The sequence below is a fragment of the Panthera onca genome, chromosome B2 (assembly GCF_046562875.1).
Source record: "Panthera onca isolate mPanOnc1 chromosome B2, mPanOnc1 haplotype 2, whole genome shotgun sequence".
NCBI classification, from domain to species: Eukaryota; Metazoa; Chordata; class Mammalia; order Carnivora; family Felidae; genus Panthera; species Panthera onca.
Genome location: NC_138343.1, coordinates 132,570,224 through 132,586,869, shown reverse-complemented (window position 1 = coordinate 132,586,869; position 16,646 = coordinate 132,570,224). Strand labels below are relative to the sequence as shown.

General features: G+C 42.1%; 1 long non-coding RNA gene across 2 annotated transcripts; it reads left to right on the top strand.

Annotated features, from left to right (window-relative positions):
- Positions 1-4,270: 4,270 nt before the first annotated feature.
- On the top strand, positions 4,271-6,275 carry LOC132666504 (uncharacterized). Of its 2 annotated transcripts, none has more exons than XR_009604695.2 (3): positions 4,271-4,352; positions 4,904-4,963; positions 6,005-6,275. It is a non-coding gene; the product is annotated as an uncharacterized LOC132666504 (long non-coding RNA). The 2 variants fall into 2 exon arrangements; XR_009604694.2 differs by having other exon boundaries at positions 4,305-4,485.
- The last annotated feature ends 10,371 nt before the right edge of the window (positions 6,276-16,646 follow it).

Genomic DNA, 16,646 nt, shown 5'->3' with positions numbered 1-16,646 from the left:
TTATCCTCCCACCGGAACAGAAAGGGGAATTTACTACATTTCTACAGGAACCTCTCTTCCTGTTACATATGCCAGAGGGTTAAGTTTTCGTATTTGTAAGATGTATATGAGTCTGTAACAAGGGAATTCCCTGGTAGGTAGACTGCAGACTCCTTGGAGAAAAGTGCATTGTAAAGGTTAGGAGAGGTAAGAATAGGAGGAAAAAAAAAACTGCCTAGCAAGAACCTATTTAGCACGCTTCCTGTTACTATTCTCAGAGACTGCTATTATGGTTTAATTAGATCTCCCTGACAAAATTCATTACAGAAAATCCTGGCTTACTGAAAAAATAATAAACTCAGCTCATTCATAACCTATTAGTTACTTTGCTTTTAAGGAACCAGAATGGTTTCTTTCTTCCTTTCTTTCCACTTACCTAGGAGACTCAAATGAAATGTAACAAGTAGTAAAGGGGGGACAAATGAAAGCAGGTGGCGAACAAATCAACAAGACGCACCAAGGTGCCTTGTCTTTCATAACATCCTCCTTCACCTAAATGAGACAGAAGTGTAAAGGAAAAGAGCTTATTGGAACTGGGCAGAATACAAAGAGATTCTACACACTCTTGTATTCTTTCCCTCCATCCCCATCGCTACTGTTGTAATAATTCAGAACCTGGGGTGGGGGTGGGTTGTTTTTTTTTTTTTTTCTGCTCTCCTCTCCTGTAGGAACCAATCACCTCTAAACCAACAGATCTCCTGACTTCCCTCTTGCAAGCAACCTGCTTTCCATCCAACTTCCAGACTCTACCCTCTCAGATGCAAATTTCATTTATCTCCTATTTGAACCTCTGCAATGGCATTTCCCATTACCTGTGAAATGATGAACCTAATTATATCAACACAAGCAAGGCTCCCGTTATCTGGCACCTGTGTGCCCCACCAACCTTATTATGCTTCACCTCTCTTTTCTGGCACAGCCCATGTCACTCAAAGTTCTAGCTTGCCCAAAGAGAACCATCTGTGTGTTGGTTCTCCTGCACTCCTTATGTGTGTGTGTGTTTATTTATTTAGAGGAAGAACGAGTGGGAGAGGGGCAGGCGGAGAGGGAGAAAGAGAAGCCCAAGCAGGCTCCACACGCAGCCCAGAGCCGGACTCTGGGCTCAATCTCATGACCTGAGCAGAAATCAAGATTCTGATGTTTCACTGACCGAGGCACCCAAGCGCCCCATCTGCTGTTGCTTAGCCCTCCAAGGCAGTCTCACACCTCTGAACATTCACACACAAGGCTGCCTTCACCTGAAGTTTTCCCATCCCCATCTGCCTGGAGCACATTTGGAAATGACAGGGCTCTTGCCGGACTACTAGAAAATGTTGCCCTAACGGTCTTTATGTACACACACACATTATGTGACCATACACGTTTGTGTCTATATAGGTAGGGGTGCACCCACGTACTTGAGAAGCAAATTATCATGTACTGGGTTTTAGCAAAAATTCAGAGAAAAAATTACAGGAGAATTTGCCTCTTTCCTTCTTATTAAGAGGTCAGGGGCAGAAACGAAGATCATGCCATACATTATATCCATTCCTTGAGAATGAGCCAACCATCACTGGCCTATCTTAGCAGCCTAACACTCTGTCCAGAGGGTAGACCCTGAGAGGTACACATTACTCCCCCCTTCTCAGGGACACTTGTCCAGACCACACACAGAAGACTGCTAAAGTCAGGGGCCCAGGTCATCAATCTATTACGTTCATTCTATTGGGTTTAAGTTTTCACACCCAGTTTATTTGAACTCTGAGGGTAATGAATCCCATTAGTAAACTTTCTCTCAGGAGCACTACGTCCTTTTGGCCTAACCGTACCTCTCTAAAGTTGTAAAGCAACTTGGTTCCCTTCTAATAACCATCCAGGATCAGATCTGTGTTCATCACATTCCTAGTCCTCACAGGCTCCAAACCTTGACCGCAGCCGCCTCAGTCTTCATGTTCAAAAGGCGAACGACTCCATGGTTTAACGTGTGCTCCTCTGGGATACCTGGCGGGTCCCCTCTTCTTTTGTGTGTTCTCGCCATGGTTAGGATAGCTTGCGTTCTTCAGCTTCCAGGGACTCTAAGGTTTTTGGCTTCCCTTGAATTTAGAGTCCGGTGACCAAGGCACAACATCTCCCAGGTGCAGCCAAACCCTGTTTTTGTTTGTTTGTTTTTGCAAAGAGAGGGCTGTGGTTTGTTTTGTGTTAGGGGCCTTCCCATTGATGAAAATAATTTCTTTGGCATTTTAGGGAAAGGATCTGCACGGTCTGTTTCCAGAATGGATGAAATTTAATTCCGTTCAAGTCAAGAAATATTGATTGTGCAATGGCCATGAGCTCAAAGCTCTCATAACTATATTAAACAATGGTTACAAATCCATCATTTTATTAGCTTAGTAGAGATTGGGGCATCGAATGGAATATTAGTGTTGGCAGGATTTAGGAAATCAGCAGTCCCAATAGTTTTAAAACTTTTTATACTCCAGGAAGCATTTTCTTCAAGTGAAATTTCATCACAATTTTCAGCAAAGGAAAGTTGGTCTGGTTGAAGTGGTTGTTCAGGAGACAAAAGTGTCTCCTGAGAGCTTTCTCCACTGTATTTACATGCACACTCACAGAACACCAAGTTTTAAAAACTGAGCTCGGCCCCACTGTTCATTTTACAGAAAGACAACCGAGGTGGTAAATCCAAGGTGATAGGTAAGTTGGAAGACCAAGATTGTCTGGCTCCTGATTTGGTACACATTCCCCTACATTTCCTGAATTTTCCTCTAGATCAAACTGACCTACAATTTTTCTGCTCATGCCTTGGAATAGGATTCCTCTAGATTGACTCCCTGAGTTTATCATTTCCCGATGCCTGGTTTCACTGTCCCTCCCCCTCTCCTCCCCGCCCCTTTTTCCTTTATTCGTTCCTTTCTCCCTTCCAGCTTTATAAATAAACGTGTTTTTCACACTCCCTTGTATTTGTTTAACTTCCCAAGGCCTTAAGTTGGCAGAAGCCTGACCTTGGGCTTCTAAGTTATGCTTCCACTCAATCAGACAAATCAATGTCTATTTGCACTCCGGGCTAATTTGTCCTGAATGTATTCAGAATGCATTTACTTGTCCTAATTCCTTTAACCCACCTCATTTTCCTACATTCCTTTCCCTGATCAAGGAAGATGATCTGATTAGGGTTTCTGCTGAAAGCAGCCCTGTGGTCTCTAAAAGTCCCTTTGATACCCTTGTGGGTAGAGGATGATTGGCATTAATAATATCCCCCATTCGGCTCCTTTGTATACTGTCAGCAGCAGCTGAGGCTGCTTCGAAATCCACTGCTGCATGTTTTGAGACCTGCCAAGAAAACAGCAACATGCCAGCATACCTGGCAGGAACGTGAGCCTGGTCCTGATGGATGAGTGTGCATATCACAGCTGAGAGAACCATAATAACACCACAGTGATAACCCCGGATTATCTATTGCAAGGCCATAGCGCACTCTTCCCACATGGCCTTAGCCACCAATGTAATGAGACACTAGTGAATGACGAGCAAAGAAAGAACTTGGGCTGCCTTAATTTAGGAGTTGCCAACCGTCTTTTGTTTTTTGGTTTTTGTTTTTTTATGCCGCAGGTAAATATAAGAGAGAAAGAGAGAAGACATTAGATTAAAAATATGAAAACTAATTCTTACCCCATCCTCGTGGAACTCTGTGGGCGGAGCTCATGGCCTTCTCTGGAGTAAAGCATGTGTGAGGAAGTTGAAGAACCATTAGGAGAATATTCTGGAGCAGGAGAGGCTTCCCAAGATGGACGCTGCCCTTTAAAAAAGCCCACCGAGCCTGGCCAGACATTAGATACACATCTTTTCCTTACAGCTCTGCGTTGTCAGAAATGATCTTTCTGGTCATGCTAGCCATGGAGGACTTTACTTCACCATACTCTAGCAGGAGGCCCGAATGAGTGGAGGGTGGAGAGACAGTGCAAAGAGGCCAGAAATTGCTCTAATTTCCTAATCCAATGCATTCTGACCACTAAACTCAATAGGAATCTATTCACTGCAAGCAAGAGAACACAGTCGCCCACCATGGAGCCACAGGTATTTCTAATATGCACATTAACTATAGTAAGACCGCAGCTAGGAACACACATTTAAAAGCGATGCATGGCATATTCTGTGCAAGTTCTGCGTTCCCTGAACAAAAACGTTGCCATGGAAACCCCTACCATAAGGCAGGTGTAGTTGTGCAAAGGACTATGGGCTATGAAATCAGGTTCCCATGGCAACATTTTTGTTCAAAGCCTGAAGAATCTTAAATACACGTGCCAATACATTTTATTACCCAGCAGGATACACAGGTGGGATTAATAAAGCTCAATATTTGCTCAACTAAAAGTTGGAATCGTGGTAAAAATAAATGAATTAGAACCAGCTCCTATGGATAGCTTACAGAAACAATTTGGGGTTCTAACACTGCTTCCACATGAATAAGTAAGTGTACGTGACGTATTAATAGGTTACTTGCTTTCATTAAATTCATAAGGCAGGGAGATCTCCACCAAAATGACGGGATTTTAAAATGTGAAATCTATCTTCAACTCACAATTCACTGACGAGATTAAATCACTCAAGCTTACCGAAGGAAATTAAGATCATACTATCCACCTGTAATAGAACCAATTATTATGGTGGCCAAACAGCTAAAGGAAAAAATGTCAGGTTGATTCATCTATATTATGTGAGCTCCTGCTAATAAAATGTGCCAGTTGGGATATTTATGATAATTGCCATTTCTAGAGCCTCAAAACATTCATATAAATATGCCAAGAAGCAAATTAAGAAAAGCTTTTTCCTTTATCTTTTACAAATAATCCAGAAAGTAATAATCATTCATTATAATATATTTCAGAAAATGTATAAAGAAGATACACTACAAAAGGCAAAGAAATGATCACATCGAGATGCTTGGGTAAGTTTTTAAAAGAAGAACTTATTTTTCATTATCATCTCGCATCTTCTAGCTCCATAAAACCTCAAAATCAAGTTGATAAAATCACAGTGCGCACTCTAGGAGGTCAGAAACTGTGGCTAGTTTTGCTCATCATTGCTCTGCACAGTGCCTGGAACATATTAAACATCCAATAGATACGTGTCGAATGAATGAATGAAACACATTATGAATTCAGGTAACAACACGTCTTAGGTGGCCAATGGTATCTTTCGCAAAATTATAAAAGTAAAAATTAGGTGATTCAAATGAAATTTTCCCGTTATTTCACATTTTAAGTTTAGAAATGCATTATCCTCCCTTTCGATTGCTTTGCAATTAGTATTATCTCCCAAACCTTTACCCATTTTTCCTCTTTTTTCCCCCAGCCATTTAGCAAGTGGTTACCGATCTACAATGAAACATATAAATGCACCAGGGCAGCGGGGACCTTTTTATAAAATAAATCACACATTCTTTAAAATGCAATGAACCAACTCCTAGTTTGCCAGTTTTGTAAGGTTTTTTTTTCATATTAGGTTCTGTTGTTGCTGTTTCAAGTGGCACATCTGTTATCACTTGTATATTAAACTCTCATCTTTTGAACAATTTTTTTAATTAATTTTTTTTCTTATTTTAGAGAGAGAGCTCACGAGCATGGGAGAGAAGCAGAGGGAGGGAGAGAGGTGGGGAGGGGGAGAGAGAGAGAGAGAGAGAGAGAGAGAGAGAGAGAGAGAGAGAATATCCCAAGTAGGGTCCACACTCAGCCTAGAGCCCAACATGGGGCTTGATCCCACAACCCTGAGGTCATGCCCTGAGCCAAAACCAAGAGTTGAACACTCGACCGACTCAGTCACCCAGGCACCCCTCAAAAAATGTCATAGAATTTCCTATAGTTCCCCAAAGAGGTTGAGAATTTAACGTCTTAGAATGTAGCCATAGTTACTTAACTCATTTCTAAAATGTCATGTATTAGAAATATGTTAAGAGAGATCAATGTATCATAACTTTTCAAAACTATAGGTCAGCTGCAGCTTAAAGACACAGAATTCAAAAACTAGAAGACATCTCCGAGACATTGCAGAATTTCAGCATGCTTAAGTGTTGAAGGTGGCCAGGCACAGAGCACTGTGGAAATCCATCTGGCTGTGAAGCTGTCCCACAGCCTTGTCCAAGAGTCCCTGCTCAGCTGAGAGGCTGTGGGTAAGTCACAGCCTTCCATAAGCCTAAACTGTTACAATTTAAAATGGAAATAAAGCAACACTCAAAGTAGAGTGATTTTGTGAGCATCAAATGAGTTGATGTGTTAAAGCACCTCACGGGATTCTATTTTTTACCTCTAAATCCATGTTATTGTAACTACTATTATCACTTTATTCAAAGTCCCTAAGTATTAAATAACCTAAGAAGTAATCATCATGCTTAAGGTTTAAAAAATAGTATCGAGCAGTCAACCAATATTCATTTCTCTATGGCATCAATTTCCATTTCCAGTGTCCAATTCTTTTCTCAAAGGGAGGGATCCAGGCAAGTTCCCTCACTGACACTTCAATCCCAAAGAGTGGGAGTAGATTAAGCATTTGACTCTTGATTTCACTGTAGGTCATGATCTCACGGTTTCTGAGATTGAGCCCTGTGTCCAGCTCTGCACAGACAGCACGGAGCCTGCTTGGGATTCTCTCTCCCCCTCTCTCCACCCCTCCCCTCCATAATAAGTAAATAAACTTAAAAAAAAAAACATAGAGAGTTATTACAATGATATTTTGAGATTTTTTTTTTTTTACTTTTTATTTTTTATTTTAATTTTTTAATGCCAGTGGGAAATAAACTTCAGTAGTTCTAAAGAGTTAAGACAATTCCCACAGTTCTCAATTTTAGGAATCTCTTAAGCCCTGGGGAAATTTGGGTTGGGACAATATGATACTTTGGAAGACACAGTTAGGAAGCTTTTAAGTCTCCCAGAGTTAACACAGGTAAATACAGCATTTTCAGAAATCCAACAAAGGAACATGAACTTGTTTTTAAAAAATCCAGTTAACTGGGGCACCTGGGTGGCAAGGTTGAGTGTCCAACTTTGGCTCAGGTCACGATCTTGTGTTTCGTGGGTTCAAGCCCCATGTTGAGCTCTGTGCTGAAAGCCCAGAGCTTGGAGCCTGCTTTAGATTCTGTGTCTCCATCTCTTATATATATTATTAAATATATATAATATTAATAGATAATATATAATTAATAATATATATATAATAATATATAATATATAAGGTGATTCAAGTGTTTTGCTAAGTGTTTCCAGAAGATCACCTGCATCAGATCTTTAAAAAAAAAATCCAGTAACTTTAGGGGTGCCTGGGTGGCCCGGTCGGTTCAGTGTTCGACTCTTGATTTCAGCTCAGGTCACGATCTGACAGTTTGTGGGATCAAGCCCCGCATCAGGCTCCACGCTGACAGCACAGAGCTTGCTTGGGATTCTCTCTCTCACACTCTCTCTCTACCCTTTCCCCACTGATGCAGGTGTGCGAACTCTCTCTCTTTCAAGATCAATGAACTGAGAAACAACCCGGTAACTTTATAACTTTCCTACCAGAGAAAAAATAGCAAAAACATAAATAAATCAAGCACAAAAGGGAATATGCAAATAATTACTTAAAGAATCTTCTGAATCAGGTCCCATTAAGGGTTTTTCACTTATTCACCCATGTAGAGGACGTCCACTGCAATGGGTCTTAAGCCTTGGGGCAGGGAGAATGATTTCACAAATCCCACGAAACATTTACAGTTCTGCTTCACGTGGATGACTCTTTATAATCAAGAGCCAACACATAAGCAAAATTATCCAGTGTTTTCAAGGGAAAAGCGGTGAGTGAGTTTACACCTCCTGAGGCGGCATCACCACGAGGCACACAGGGACCATTCTGTGGACGTGAGTACCGTATTCGTGCTGTGACCTGATTATACCAACCAGCCTTACACACTGCATTCATAGCCGGTAGACAAGTAAACATGACGTGAAGACTTTTTCACATCTAGTGTGTTTTTAAGTGAACGTTGTTATGTTCAGTTCTCTATTACCTCAGCTTTTTAAAACAAATAGTACCTTTAGATTCATGCCCGCCATCTAAGGAAAAATAGCCAAGATAGTCATGACAATTCAAATCACGGTCCACCAGACTCAAAATTGTAGGACTCCACCCGGCAAGTGAAAACGAAACCATGCCAAGTAGGTTCTTCAAAATTCTTAAGCATACAACCTGTTGGCAAAACATCACCTGTCATATTAATGGTGGTAGGACCAGTTGGACTGGTTACATACCTGGGTGGCATTTACCACGTACATCTGGTCTTTTGTATGAGACCTTCAGATATAGAGGTTTACGCTCAGTTTCAGGTTTGTGGACCAAGTACAAACAGCTATCGCAAAATGGGGCTGTGAGTCAACACGGCAGACTCTTATTTTCGCTTTAGCTCCAAAAAGTGCATTTCGATGACTTCATTCTGAAAAATATCTGGATGCTGCTCTTGGCCCCGGGGCTACAGAGATGCAAAACATCTGGAGAGGCCTTCCTCTAGAGGAACGTGTTGTCTGGAGGTAGAAGAGGGAAGTCTGTTATGTCTATAAACACATCCATGTAAAATATGATGTGTGCGGAAAAAGCGGGAGTCCGGAAGAGGGAGAAACTACACTCTATCAATTTGGGGGCCACTGAATGAACAAAATGCGTTACCTTTTTTTTTTTTTTTTTTAGCCGACGAACAAGTCTACTGCAGGGTAACTTCCCCCTGTCGTCTGTTTTCCTAGAAAACTCAAGTGAAAATTGCAATCTGTCTGCTAGAGTACGTACTGGAGCATGATCTCAAACTGATTACAGCCTTGTCGAATTGTATCAGCATCGATTTATAAGGCAGAGCCCCACAGCATGTCAGTGTGGTGCCGCCTCTTAAATGTGGCACTGGGCCTCTTTTATTTGATCCCGGGACAATCCTGTGCGAGCTTTTGTGTGTCGCCTTTATTACAGTCAGGTTGCTGTTTGGACCCTGAGGAGGTTTCTGCAGAAACGCTTGGGTGGGTTGGGAGGGGCCCTTCTAGGACGCTCGGGTTCTTTACGGAGCTAAAATGCTGCCAGGGGTATAGACACCATTTAATGACTGCTTAGGTTACAAAATGTTATTCCTAACCTCGCAGACATCTGCTGAAATGAAAAGGTTTTATAAGATTGTGTTACTTTTTGCATTACAAGAAAATTATAGGAAATGAATATTTTTTATTATTTTTAAAATTTATTTATTTTGAGAGCGAGAGAGAGAGAGAACATGTGCTGGGGAGGGGCAGAGAGAGAGGGAGAGAAAGAGGATCCCGAGCAGGCTCTGCAGCTCGAACTCACAAACTGTGAGATCACGACCTGAGCTGAAATCAAGAGTTGGACACTTAACCGACTGAGTCACCCACGCGCCCCAGAAATAAACATTTTAGATCAAAGTGAGAAAAGCTTTCCAGCATAGAATGGTATGATTAAGTCCTATTATTTTCCATCTGCTGCTTAGGAGAAATCTGGTTCCATTTATTCCTTAATATTCCATACCTATTTACTGAGTTCCTACTATGTGCCAGGCACTGGAGTGAGCCACACGACATGGCATTAGCTGATAATTTAAACTTTAAAAAGACTTAGTACATTAAGAAAAAGGGATATCTTAAAACCCCAAAGAGGTACTTTTTTACTGAACAAGAATCGCTTGCCGTTTTCTAAGTAAATTAGTTCAAACATGCACGTCGTCACCAGATTTTAGCCTGATACAAATAGTGACTGAGCGAGGTGGCCACAAACCGGTGCTGTTTTGAAGCGTTGCAATTTCAGCCGAGTCATTCAAGAAACGTTTCTTTCCTCTGACCTTTACACCTGCTAAGTGATAGTACAGCTAAGTCTGTGCAGTGCACAGGTCAGACATCGCTAACGCTGCACAAATATCATTCAAGAGAAAACACTCTATTGCCCCACTTGATTACATGGAAATTGGTTTTATACAATAGAAGCCTTTTTGTTCAGACTGCTATGGACTCCAACAGTGTAAGTTTCTTTACAGAGTTAATAGACTAGGGATGGGTTTTGAATTTCACACGCATACACAAAAGCCTCATTACCATTTACATTCGTGCATTGGCTAACAAAGATGAGCAGGAGCTCCCTCAAATCATTAAAGCTGAAAAATGAAATCGAACAGAGCTGAGGAAAACCTGTTTTCTTAAAGCCCATTTAGTGCGGATGAACGTTAATTGTAATAGGGCATCCCAACCTATCACTAATAACCGTGCTTTGTTTCTCGGATATTAAAAAAGGTAGATACGATCCTTGTTTAATTTTAAAGTTATTTCTAACAGTTAAGTGCTGGGATTCTAGTTTGTCAAACATCCGTTTCTACAAAACTAAGTCCGAACTTATTTTAATTCGAAATAAAACGACTTTTTAGGCAAGAAATAATGAAGACAGAAGAAGGCAGATAGGAACATTATACGTGTACTTAATCTCTCCGCCTGAAAGCACTGAAGAAGTTCTTACCTAGCCTCAGTGGGTCCCGAGGCCACCTTAATATCCCACACCCCACTTCCCACAGATACGAAGATGCTGCTGCTTCCCCAGGTCTCTTCTGTCCTCCCCATACAAACCCCGTGGTGCTGGTCCCCTCAGCTTTCCTGATTCCCTTTCTTCTCACCCATGTGTCCGTGTGTACCTGCCTCGGAATATGTGGCAGCAGGTGGGAAAGAGGAAGTCTCCACCATGACCTTGCGATTCACGGTTAGGGACGTACCAGCTGACCTGTTACCTCTTCTGAGCTGCCTCTGACCCTCACCCACACTGCCCTCAACTCCAGCAATTTACATTCCAATCTTCTTAAATTCCAATCCCTGCCTCAGCCCTCAGGCTTGGGCCCGACAAGTACAGATCTGGGAAGCCGCCCGCCAAGGTCCAGCTTCCAGCTGGCATTGCATTACCGCTTCCCAGTTTGGGAAGGATGGGCCCGGGATTCACAAATACAAACGGTCTTTCTTTCCACACACGTGGTTATCCTTTGTTAAAATTCACCTGAAATCTGTAAACTCTTTTGCCCTATTCCTACGGTTTTGCCTGAATCGCTTGTAGTGAGAAGAAAAGGCGGTATTGAAAAGCCAGACGAAAACAGATGAACCTGACATTCAAAGTGTATTAAGACATCCAACTGATGCGGCAGGATGGAAGGGTTGCACGGGATAACGGTAATTTGCTGGTGTCACAGTCCTAAATCCAGATTCTGGATTCTAACCGCGTCCCTAACTTCATCGGTGAGGGGACACGCCGCTCCCTCTGTCCATGGCAGATACAGGTCCGGGCCAGTGGTGATCGGTCACGGATACTGGATGTGTTTTCATAAAATTCACCCACTGTGTTTCATTTTCTTAGATTCTGGAAGGAATGATGGGTGACTGGAGGATGATACATAGAGGCGATTGCTAGATTAAGCACATTGGCATTCACACGGGTTGTCTTATGCAAAACTTCCCGACAGATGTGTATAGGGGCTCTCGAAACCAGCATACTAAAACTGTGTTTTTATTACTGAAGTACAGCTAAATATTTCAAGTATAAAAATTTGCTAGGTTTTGACATACGCATGAGACTGTGAAAGCATCACCACAGTCAAGACACTGAGGGTATACATCAATGCCAAAAGCTTCTTCCTGTCCCTCTGTCCAGCACGCTAAAATTTCCACGATTATTTTAATAAATAATCAGTTCAATTCCCTGACAGAGACCACAGCATCAGTTCAATTCCATATAGCATTCCCTTTCATTGGAAGTCCTTAGAACTCCAGTCCTTGTCTATCCAATGCTCAATGCGTATTTCATTGACGATGTGCCTGCACGTGTGCATGCGTGAACACACGGTATACCTTCAGGTGCTATGCAGTGGGAGTCGTGTTTCCTCCAAATAATAAACTACATTTTTTTTTACTAAACAAAACTCTGGAAAGATTTCTTCCTACTGAAACGTCTTTTCTTTTTACCGTATGGAACCAACCTTTTCTGGCACACCCTAGTTACAGGTTTAGAGACTTGATTATTGGAACTTCAAACCAGCCGGTCAGATTAGTATGCAAAATAGTCAACTTCATGGGATTGGAAGGACACAAACGGGGCCCGAACAATTAGCTCCTGTCACTCCTGCTGTGCGAAAATTGAACGGTAACACTCATGACGGGGGTGTCGGGCTCCGTGAACCGGTAGCATGGATTCTGCTGCCCGTGTCGTTTCCGGACACCACAAAGAAAACCAGCCTCCCACAGAGGTTATAATGATTCACTCAAACCCTTCACAGGTAGTTGCTTTCTGGGTAGCGTCTTTCTATAAACCATATAACTATGGTTGATCAGAGAGAAGTTTCTGTCTTGCCACAATGCTCAGAGTCCCTCCCCCCCACCGCCACCCACACAACAGGTCACATGACCTTGGCTGGTAGAAAAGACGATTTATCGGGAAAGAAGACACGGTAGTGCCTGTCAGAGGCCACTGACTTTGTGAAGAAACCTCTTCCCTTGCCACGTGGCAAGACAAGTGGCATCAACCAATCGATCGATCAATCTTTGCTGAGATCAGACGTAGCCACTTGCACTGCTGAGATGTCAGATTCATAAAATAAACAGTTTGCTTGAGCATGGAGTGAAATATTTTCTATTACCGCTCTCTGTGTTAGCCCCACACAACACTGGACCATTCGCCTGGTCCATAAATATGTATTGGATTTCTACTGTGTTCAAGGCATTGTGGGGCACATAAATATGAATAGGACATAATGTGGCTCTCAGGGAGCTGACATCATAGCAGAAACGTATATGGCACTCAAGAGAACATTTAACTCTGATGATGATGGAAGATGTGGAGTCTGGCAGGAAGTCTGGAGCAAAGGCTTTCAGATCCAAGGAAATTAGGGATAAGCTTCACAAGGTTTCCATTTTAATTAAGCACCTTCTCTTCATCACGTGAGCAGACATTCTTTCTTAGGCCTGTTAGGTGGTTTTGCGTGTTTTTGTCTCCATGTCTCTTTCCTAAACTAGACCAGAGGGGATGAACTTATCTTTTACATCTTGGTATCAGCATGCAGTAGGTTCTCTTGCTGAATGAATCAATACAATAGAGTAGAAACTATAATGTCTTTGGGGCATGACTTTCAGGCCCGCCTGGTCACAGAAGATTGCCTTCTAGGAGTGGTTCCTAGCATCCCTATTCTCCTTTCCTGAAGGGGAACTCCGTTTCATTTACTACATTCACAATTTGCTCCCTATAGGAAAGAAATTTTTCTAGCCTATGAATGTAGCGTCATCGTATACAATTTCGCAAACACACAGAATATCACAGAAAATAATTGTCTTTTGTGACGCTCTGCTCAAAGATGACCACGCTATGGCTCTGGACCTTTTCCTTGCCTTTTATATGGGATGATATTACCTAAGTACTCTGTATATATTTAACATTCAGTATACATTGTGTACACATTTAATATTTTAAAACCACACATATGTATGTATATACGAATAATTAACCAAGACTTTGACCCAGTTATTTCTCTTGCTAATGTATTTTTATTAGTACAGTTCCAAAAATAAGGGGGCCAGACTAAGCTTGAGTTCCAAAAGGAGCTTGTGTACTTTTAATAGACAGTGTTAAAGTTTGCCTATTTTTAATCCTCTCTTTCAGCACAGAATTGAGGCCAGATTAAATATGCTACTACCAGTTTTATTTTGGGGATAAATCATGCATTTCTGACCCAAGATATTAAATCCTGACCTGACCTTTGGGTCAGGCTCCATTCATCAAGATGCAACCATCTGGGACATTTTCAGTAAATACCAATGACCAAGTCTCTGATACTTAATAGAGAGAGACCACTCAAAAGAAATAAGGTGGCTCAGGGGAGCTCCGAAGTGCTTTGTTAAAAGACAGTGTTATTAAACAAAATGTTAGAGCATGCCATTCGCTCCTGACCCTCAAACCCTCTCTCGCCCGCCTCTTTCTAGAATAATTTCCCTGCTGTGCCTCTCTCAGGCATCGCCTCCTTTGCCAAAGCCCTTCGTCATTATCACTACCTAAGTTGGAGGTGAATATTCCCCACTCAACGCTCTTACTATTCCTATACACGCTTTGACTGCCATGGCATGGACACCCGGACACCCTGATTTATGTCTTCCTCCCTTCTTGAACACCTGCATCTTAGAAGGACAACATTCTCACGTTTATTTTTATATTCTCATTTTCCAGCATAGCACCTGGCACACAGCAGGCACAGTTCACGTCTGTTGAGTGAACGGCTGACTGCGGGAGGTCCTAAAAGGTGGAAGAGAGTTGGAAAGGCAGGAGCGGACACGAAGAGCCCACTGCATGACCAGATTCATTGAGCCCTAAGAACTGTCATTTAATTGGCCCCTTGGCACGAGGACTTGCCTTAACACCTCACTGTGGGACCTACACAAAAGAAACGATTTTCTTCATGTTCTTCCAAATCTGTAGAATGGCCAGAGCTGGCCTACAGGATGGCCACTTAGCCTCAATCACCCCTTCCATGCAAAGGCTGCCATCTGTTTTCAGAGTCTTGCCTTAGGTGTTAGGTCTCTTCTCACAGGGGTCCTTCCCTGGGACCTTCCTCATTTCCCCCTGAACACTCAAAACTTGGGGAAAATGGTAAAGACCTCCTTTCTTGGCAATGACATCTCCCTCTGGCCTCTTCACCGCTAAACACGGATATTTTCCGAACAAGTTTCACCAGGCAAAAAAAAAGCCAAAGAAAATTTGCATGGCAAAGGTACACATATCATTTTAGGCATGCAAATTATTGTTTTTAGAAGAATAAAAGGCTGTAAATATTTTGAGAAGTGGGCCCCTAGTGCCTCTTAAGTATTCTAAACTACACTGTGTGCTTCGTAATTATGTAATATATAGAATACCAGCTGCTTTGAATGGTACTCTGGAGGTTTGGATGGTATCAGAAAGCTCTCCTCCCCCAGTGAGAGCCATAATCAAGCAAGCAACACCGCAAAGCCAGAGCCAATTGACATTGAGTTGCTGGATTTTAACATACTTTAAAACAGATGTTTAGTCTGTGTGGTGTGGTCTCAGAGAAACATATTTTTGCCGGCAAAAAGTAGAGTCTTGACGAAGTTGTATACCTGTAAAGTGTATTAATATTTATCAGCTCGTTAACATCTGTCTAAAGGGATACCTAGGTTGCAATTGGATATATATGCACATACTTACATTTTACATATTTAAATATTTATATCTTTGCATTCAAATACACACATACATTTAGCCAAAAGACAAAACCCTCGATGCTTCTTTTCATCCATGACAAAGAGCAGAGATACGGTTGAGCTTCAGGGAGAGAAAAACATAATAAAGCATACTAACGCTTTCCACTGGGCCCCATGGCTGATACAACTGTAGGCATCTTTTTGAAGCCTTCATCAAAGAATAGGTTAATTATCTGTGGTCTTAAAAATCCCCTTCCCAGTTGCATATATCCTGAAAAATAGGACCTACGTAAGAACTTTGACTGTGAAGACAGAAAGAACAGGGCAAAGAATGTAGACCCAGAAAAATGAAATGGAAAAGCGTACCCATCCTCCAAGGCTAGAGCAAAAGAAGGGCTACTTCTCTTCCTTTTTTTAAGAATAATAAATGAGTTTTATTTTTGTGAAACTCAATGAAGCAAGTTACTCAGAGGTTACTTTGGCTGAAGCCATCTCAAGACGCAGGCCTTGAAGTAAGCCTGTATAACATCCCAGCTCCATAACTTACTATGTGACCCATAAGCAGGTTACCTGACCTTTTTGGGCCTCAGTTTTCTCATCTGGCAAAGGGCAATAATACTTACCGTGAAGACATGTATTCTTTGCTTTTTTTCTTCGTATTTATTTATTTCAGAGAGGATGAATAGAGGAGGGGAAGAGAGAGAAAGAGAGAGAGAGAGAGAATCTCCAGCAGGCTCTGCACTGTCAGCACAGAGCTCGATGTGGGGCTCGATCACATAAACGGGGAGATCATGACCTGTGCTGAAATCAAGAGTCGGACACTCAACCGACTGAGCCACCCAGGCACCCCCACCAAAGACATGTATCCCGTTACAGCTCCTGCAGCTTCGAGTGGAAAAAGCACCCACGCAAGTCCATACACAGGGATGACTACAATTTCCCAAACTGTAGTCACAAAACACTTTGGGTCATTAACCAGTCTGTATGTCTGGATGGTACACTCTTTATGATCTCAGTTCTGTTTGAGTCTGAGCAGAATAATGTCCTTAGGAGAAGACAAAGACTGATACGTGAGCAGTCTGCCTAATGGTAATGACCTTACCCTGCATGGAAACACTTCCTACACATCTGTTCACGTTTACCTTTACCTTTCCATCCACCTGTGTCTCATATAAAGTTCCCGCCCTCATTTTCACTCAGGAAAATCTATGTTAACGTGCACTGCAAAGAACAGATAAGGCGTGCCTACCTATTAATTGAGTGACGTGACTTTTGAAGTTCTAATAATTACTCATCTTCAACGGTGAAGTGGAGTGATAATGGTGATGCAGATTTCTGCATGTTCTAATGCCACTGCCAATTACCAGGGGTGTAAAGACAATCACATTCATA